Source organism: Vigna radiata, chromosome 2 (genome assembly GCF_000741045.1).
Source record: "Vigna radiata var. radiata cultivar VC1973A chromosome 2, Vradiata_ver6, whole genome shotgun sequence".
NCBI lineage: Eukaryota > Viridiplantae > Streptophyta > Magnoliopsida > Fabales > Fabaceae > Vigna > Vigna radiata.
Genome location: NC_028352.1, coordinates 17718624 through 17726431, shown reverse-complemented (window position 1 = coordinate 17726431; position 7808 = coordinate 17718624). Strand labels below are relative to the sequence as shown.

Below are 7808 nucleotides of genomic sequence, written 5' to 3'. Positions count from 1 at the left end.
TAAACATTTTTAAAGGATTTAATATATACATAATATTTTTCTGTCATACATTATTTATGATCATATATATACACCATTAAGATGCTTTGATTATATACCGTGTTATACACTGATAATTGATAATGACATTTTAAAAATGTTTTCATATTTGATAGACTTATATTTCACTCTTATAATTTTGTCATCAAGGGAGAGATTGATGAGACCAAACAATATAGAATAACCTTCTCGATGAAAGGTCTAAGTGTTTTACATAAATGACCAAAATGTATTATTAGTTTTGAAAATAACAAACACTGTGAAAGATGAAGATATATGTGGTTATTCATATAATATGTTTAATCTTGATATGAAAACTCTCAAGTTGTTAAAATATTGAATATATTGTGATAATAAAAGGACCAGACAAATACTATCATAAAACATCTTACGCTTATACCTTAAAATAGAAATGAATTTGTTTCGATTGATAGATTGTTTGAAAAGGAAATTAATGATTTGTCGCAAGATATTTTTACTCTAATATATTGCATATTCTTGAAATGGCTTACATGTGATCATGCTAAAATGCAAAACCCAATCAAGTTTGCATTTGATATTGATAAGATGCTACAAGCTAAATTCATGAGATGTTACGACATCATACACTAGAAAGAGATGAACTAATTAGACGATATCTAAATCATAGGGCCTTGTCTGATGCATTCTGCTTTAACTTGTTAATTATTTTTATTGCTCTTATAATTTACGATTTGCATAGTTTATTTTGTTTAAATGAAAAAGAAGCTAAAATGTCTGAAATATTTCTAAATAATTAAATATGAATTAAAGGATTTCATGAAATTATATCTTGAAATTGAAATTGCTTTAAATGTCAAAAAGTTATTTTTATGTCTGTATAGAAATAGTTTTTATATGAATAACATTATTTATTTATCTTGATTTATATGATTATATCTGATTATCATATATGCATAATATGTTTGAAAAAGTTTCCTTTAACAAAGAATTCTTTAACGAGAAGATAAAATCAATACTTTCTATTCAAATAATCTTTGATTTTGAGAAAGGCACAAGATCAAAAGTTTTAATAGTTACAAAAGAAGAAGAGATCTACCTACGGCTAAAATCTCTCAATAATGACAAATAGTTGTCGATAATTATCATTTACTAACGGTCTTGCGTCTGTGAAACAGGATGACATTATTGACGACTTTTAGGCCGTCGGTATTACCAAGGGCTTTTGTGTCTCGATAAGGTCATCGGTAATGTAAAATGTAATTTCCAATGTAGTTGTCTTGTGCATTATACCCAATAAAAGGAAACATGGAAATAAGCAATCAATAGTCACAAACATCAATTCAGCCAGTTAATTCTTCCAAGCCATCCATCAAATGTAATAATTCAACATTCATCAAGAATACAGAAGACTTCAATGTTTTTAGATATAATTCTAATTTCAATGGTCTTCAAAAGTTCCTAAATGCAAAACAAAGTTTGAAAATAAAAAACCTAACTTCAATTTTTGGAAATATAATTCTAAGTTCTATGGTCTTGAAAAGTTCCTAATGACAAAACAAAGTTTGAAAATAAAAAGACCTAACTTCAATGTTTTCAAAAGTTCCTAAATGTCTAATAATCATCGCAATCATCAGAATCATCATGATCTTCTTACATAAGTATGGTTTGGGAAAGTTGCTGAGGTGGGTATGGCTGTTGGGATGATGATGGGGCAGACTGTCCTTGCTGAGGTATCAATGTCCTTACCAGATTTTTAAGATTGTCAAATTTGGCTAGAAGTGAATCATAAGCCTCTTTACTAATGACATTGTTGTGGTCACATGTGCCAGATGTAGATGGTTGATGTCTCAATATCCCTCTTCTTCCAGCATTGTAATTGGAGACAAGTTGTCCTACCCCCACAATCGTCCTTTCTTCTTCCCCTCGACGACCTCAACCCAACATTGGGTCCTGATGATTTCATCGTCAGCATCTACTCTAGAGTCAACATCAGGAGTAGATCTCACCTCTAATCTCGCCTGTGTCAATCTTGCAGAAAAACCTTCTTGTTAAATAAGATAGAAAACGTCAGTAACAAGAATTTGAAAGTGTGAAACAAAAAAAAAAGAGTACAAAATTGAATGTTGTTAAAAAGTTTACTTACAATGGTCTTGCGAGACCTCTCATCAACATATGTGTCAGTCCCCTTGCGAATATGAGTTTGTGTAAACATCTTATCAACATGAACAACTCATCCAAGCTCTGCTGCCTGTAAAATTTTTTATAACATACGAATGACATATATATTAATTTCAAAGTACATGATGTTATAGAGTTATTGATAAGAAATGAATGAAGATTTTTACCATATGAATCGCATGCTCATGTGTAGTGATTGATCCTCTAGTATGCACTACACCACCTTTTTCTGAAGCCCTATTTTCTGGGTAGTAGCACATTTAATGTGGTACTTTGGAGAATTCCATATGTGCTCCTCCACCCAATTAGGGAGTTTTCCCGCGATCCTTTCATCTCTAAACATTTCTGACAGTCGGTGAAATACTTTCATGTTAAAGTTTTTCTTAATTTGAGCTTCATGCTCAACTGCTCACTGCACCTTTTGTTGTTACAATAGATAATGTTAAAATAAAGCAGATGAAATTCCTATTTGAAATGAATAAAAGATTATTAAGTAACACGATGTTTTACCTTAAATCTCTGCCAGAACAGTTCTTTATCGTCTTTAGGGAAACATGATGTTTTGTGCTAGTGGAAAGTTAATCTCTGTTTAGGATTAACAACTAGACGTAGGATCTTTGTGATATGAACCATTATTAAAAGTATCTATGCAATATTCTCTCTTCCTCACTCTCTCTATTATTTGAATTAATTTCTGAGGAAATTAAAAATAAAAGAAAATCATTAAAGGCATGAATTTGTGATAAAAAAAACCAATTTATTCCCCTCTTGGTTTGTTGTTCACGCTAACCATTCCACTGCATTAATAATTGGTATTAGAGCTTGCTTTGATAGTAATTCAATGACGGGGCAACTTCAAACCTTTGATGAGGGTGCCTTTATATACCTCCTTTGTTTACTAGTGAAAACTATACCTTCTAGAAAGTCAGAATGCAAATCTTTATGGAATTTGTTGATAATGAGATTTGAGAAATTGTCACAAAGGACCCTTTTGTTTCTACTGTTTTTATTAACAATTTGCAGGAACCAAAACCCCGTGACCAGTGGAATGCTGACCATAGAAGAAGAACCTTAAAAGATGTAAGGGCTTGAAATATTATATCATATGTTTTAACTGTTGATGAGTTTTACAAGATCTCTATATGTAAGACTGCTCATGAAATGTGGGAGATTCTAAGATTCACTCATGAAGGTACAAATGATATGAGAATAGCAAAAAGGAATACTTTAATCCCAGAATATGAGATGTTTTGCATGAAGCAGGGAGAAACAGTTCTTGATGTTCAAAAGTGCTTCCCTCATATTGTGAATCATCTCATTGGATTAGGTAAGTCTTTTGATAATGATGAATTAAATATTAAAATTCTTAAATCGTTGGACAAGACTTGGTAACCAAAGGTGACTGCTATAAGTGAGTCATAAAACCTTAGCACCATGTCAATGATTGCATTGTTTGGTAAGTTGGGAGAATATGAACTTGATCTCAAAATATTAAATGAGTATGAAGAGAAAGGCAAGAAAAATATGTTGATAGAAACCCATTTAGGGCATTCCATTCAAAGGAGTACCAACTAAAGTTAAGGCTAAGAAAGGGAAGTGAAGAAGGACTTTTAAGAGCTCTTTCTTGATTATTCTCTAAAGTCTTAGAAGGATTCTATTCTAATATGTCTATATGTTATTTTGTAGGGTCCAATAAGGCTAGAACACCATGGACCAACCCAACCTAAGGAGAAGGGTAAAAGAGACATTTTCCACAAAGGGAGGGGGGTGAATTTATCAAATAGGGAGCTGCCCAAGAAGANTTCACATGTTTCACCATCACGGCATCTGATACGTGATTTGGTAGAAACATTGTTGCACCTCCATGCATCTGCATTGCTTCACCAAGAAGAATGACATACATTCCTCACCGTTGCCACGTGGGAAGATCCGCATCTCTTTAGCTGCCATCTCCACCGTCCATAGCATAGGATTTGCTTTATAAATATGAATGTATCAGATTATGATAGTACCTTTGATTTGAATGAAGAATTATTCTGTTGATATCTGTCCNGAAATTTCTTCTNGTTGAAGGTCACCGAGAGAGAGCTTGAGAGTTTCCTCTAGCCTCTCTCCCTAGCTAGGCTTCCATTCCTAGCATATCTCTATCCATCCGCATCACATTTCAGCATCCAAACCTCCTCTNCATCAACTTTATCTTCATCCNCGAGTCTTCCATTTGCTTTCATCTAGCNACCAACACCGTTTAAATAGTGGTTTCCANAATTTCTGCTTCCTACGGTCATCATCATCATAATTCAACTTATTCCGCTNCATTACATCATCATTTTGAGTCACGTATAACCGTTCAGAGAAGAAGATCTGGTTGATTGCTTCCACCTCCAGAATCAGCCAAATCGTTCTTCCATCATGTGGTATCAGAGCTGTGGTCGTCCACGCATCCATAGCTAAGTGTTCTTCTATTTTCTGCTCCAATTTTTCATTCTACTCATGCTCTCTGTTTCCAGTCCCTGTTTCATTCTTTTTGTTTCTGTTTTGGTACTTAAATTGTGATTCCAGTTCTGATTCCTGTATTTCCATTGTGTCTTCATGTTGTTTTTATCATTTTAAACGGTGAATATCCATTGCTTGAGTCATTTTTAGCTTCAATTTTCAATTTTCGTATTGTCTAAGTCATGTGCATCTCATAGTTGCAATTTTAATTTTGTTTCTGTTTGGTTACTGATTCAGCGTGTTTAATTCGTTTTAATTGAGTGTCAAGTGCTAAACCAGTGTATATATACCAAATAAGGCAATGAAGACTAGATCTAGCCTTGGTAATACAAGCTGAAGCACTAAAAGCAAATCTGCTGTGGTTTCCGTTTGAAATTCTGATGCAGAATTCCATTTCTGGTTTCAATTTTTAAATCTGTTTCAAGTTGCTTTTAATTGATTCTACTAATTTGCACAAGTTTGGTTGATGTTGTTGAATGATGCTAAAAGTGTAGCAAACCATTACAAGCAATGAAATGCAATTTGCATAGCTTGGTTGTGCATAAACACTAGCATTTTACTGTTTCAGCTTTATTTTCCAGCTTTTCACCGTGCTAAACATCCTTGAGTGGTTCATTTTGAGTTTGGTCATGCTAAGCTTCTTAATCCTTGCTTAGTTCTGTATGTTTACACTTTCTTGAGTTAATTCATGGTTGTCCAGCCTTTGAATCTTTGTAAAATTGAATTTGGATGGTTTGATGAAGCATTTTACTGCATAAATGGTACAACAGTAGTAAAATTCGAAAATATGCCACTTCTTTGCTGTTTTATAGCTTGAGCAAGTTTCAATTGATGGTTCAAAGTTGCTAGTACTGTTCATTTGGTCAAAACATGACTTATATGCAAATTTGCATTTGAAACCATCAATATTTGGGTAAAAATGGAAGTGGAATGATGATTTTGAGTTGCCAACAGATTATACTTCATTTTAAAGTTTAAACACATTCAAAATCATCAATCAAAGTTGCTTGAACTGTTAGTTGTGAGTTTAAAACAATTCCACACAAAAGTGGAAATCAAACCACCAAAATCAACCCATTTTTCTGGTGCAGTCACGGGTTGCAGCTGCTGTTTGGTATTTTTCTGTGCAAATTTCATTTTGGATTGCAGCAAGAGCTAGTTCAATGCTTAAAAATGAAAATAAATGATAAAAAAAAAGTAATATCAAGTTTTAGAAAGCTTATAGAACCGTGCAATCCAGATTACAAGCCCTGAAATTCAAAATCTCAAAATCTGAAATTCTTTTGGGCATTTCATCAAACACTTTTAGAAATTTATCAAACAGTTTGTCTGGTTGCATTTGTGAACTGTCTTTGATTTTTTCTTGCTTTATTCATTTACTCTAGTGCCATTATTAGGTTCCTTTTGAGTGCTTGTTGTTATTCCATCCCTGTTTCCATTTGATTTCCTCATTCTTGGCTTCCAAATTGTCAAACATTCAAAAATCTGGTTTGAAATTCTGGTGCAGTTTGTTAATTCTGTTTGGTGCTGTTTAGATGCCTATTGGTGCAGATTTTGTGCTAGGGTGATTGCTCATGCTAGTGGTAGCATCTTGAGGGGTGGAAACTTGTATAGCTCTTGATCTAAGTGCCTCTACAGCAAGGAAAAATATCTTACTAAAACACTATTCTGCAGTGAGAAAAAGAGTGAAAAATTGGCAACTCCTATAGCCAAATTTTGAGAGGCCACCTCCCTATCAAAGTGAATGAAAGATTGAGTGATTGGAACCTAAAAGAAACTTGCTAGAGGAGAGCCAACACCCTAAAAAAGTTCAGAAAGTGAGTTTTTGAGGTTGCAACAAAAGTTAAAATACTTGGCCGAGAGGGAAAATTCTGTTTAGTTTCCAATACTGTTGAGCCGATAGGTTCAATTTGTGTTCCATTAATCTGCATTGAATCAGTTTACCAAATTGGTCACTACACTTCATTTACAAGTTCTAATTTCGATTAACCTTGTTGATATTCAATTAGTGCTTGTAGTCTTTGTTGTTTGACATGTTGCAGCTATGATTTGAAAGAGCAATGTACAATTGGCTGCAGCAGTGGAAACTGTGAATTTTGAATCAATGACAGCATAGTCCAACACCGTGACAAGCAGCAAGCAAACTTTCCAATCCAGCTCATCCTGCAGCACGTGTAATTGACAACAAAGTCATTAAACCGTGGAAAACCTTGAACCATTGGCTGCAACAGTGAGAAACTGGATGAACACCAACCTATGCTGTTTGATGAGAATTGGATACCTGGTGCAGCAGATTACCAATTGAGAGCAAACTGAATCCATTCTGCACATCAATTGTGCAAAGCCAAGAGCAAAAGGGAAGAGTTTTAATTTTGTTTTGCAGCTTTATGGTAATACCGTTGACCGTATACTGAATTTGGTGTACACTCTTTGTGTAGTTTATCCTTGGAAAGCAAAAGGAATTTTACTGCATCAAGGGCACAAGGCCGAGAAGAAATCTTTCCTTACTAGCAATCAATATCTCCATATCCTCAAGAAACTCAAGGAACCACGCTGCTAGGATCANATGTATCTGGTCTGCATCAGAAAGTTGGACAAACCGTGACAGCAACACTTTAGCTTGTTTGTTTATTTTGTTTTTGAATTTGTAATAGGTTTTTCTTATGTTAGTTTCATTTATTTGTAAAAGGCCATTNAAAGTCCAAGTGGTGTGAAAGAGTCCTTGGTGCTCTTTCAACTCTTGGCAAGTGTTCTTGTTTGATTTGTGCTTGTGTTTAAATTCTTGTTTTCACATGTTTAGGAGTGACTTGGGATACAAAAGTTCAAACTCTAAGCCATGTCACATTAGGTGTTCGAAATTAGAAGTCTAGGTGTTTTTAACTTTCTTTTTGTTTGTTTGAGTCCATTTTTAAATTCAATAGTGAATCTTACTTTGAAAATGGTCAAGTAAGTAGCCTTAGACATTCTGGCTAGGTAAGACTTGGTATTTAAGCAGCCTTTGGCTCACCTCTNTTACNTGGGAATTGTCTGTTGGCAAAATCTTAAACCTTTTCAAACTAAGAATCCACTTTTGAAATTAAAAGATGTATGAGAAAGGAATGAGAGGTAAGAAAGAA

At 34.0% G+C, this 7808-nt stretch overlaps 1 long non-coding RNA gene across 1 annotated transcript; it reads left to right on the top strand.

Annotated features, from left to right (window-relative positions):
- Positions 1-3753: 3753 nt before the first annotated feature.
- LOC111241291 lies at positions 3754-7631 on the top strand. The gene is made up of 2 exons (XR_002667205.1): positions 3754-6509; positions 6711-7631. It is a non-coding gene; the product is annotated as an uncharacterized LOC111241291 (long non-coding RNA).
- Positions 7632-7808: the final 177 nt, after the last annotated feature.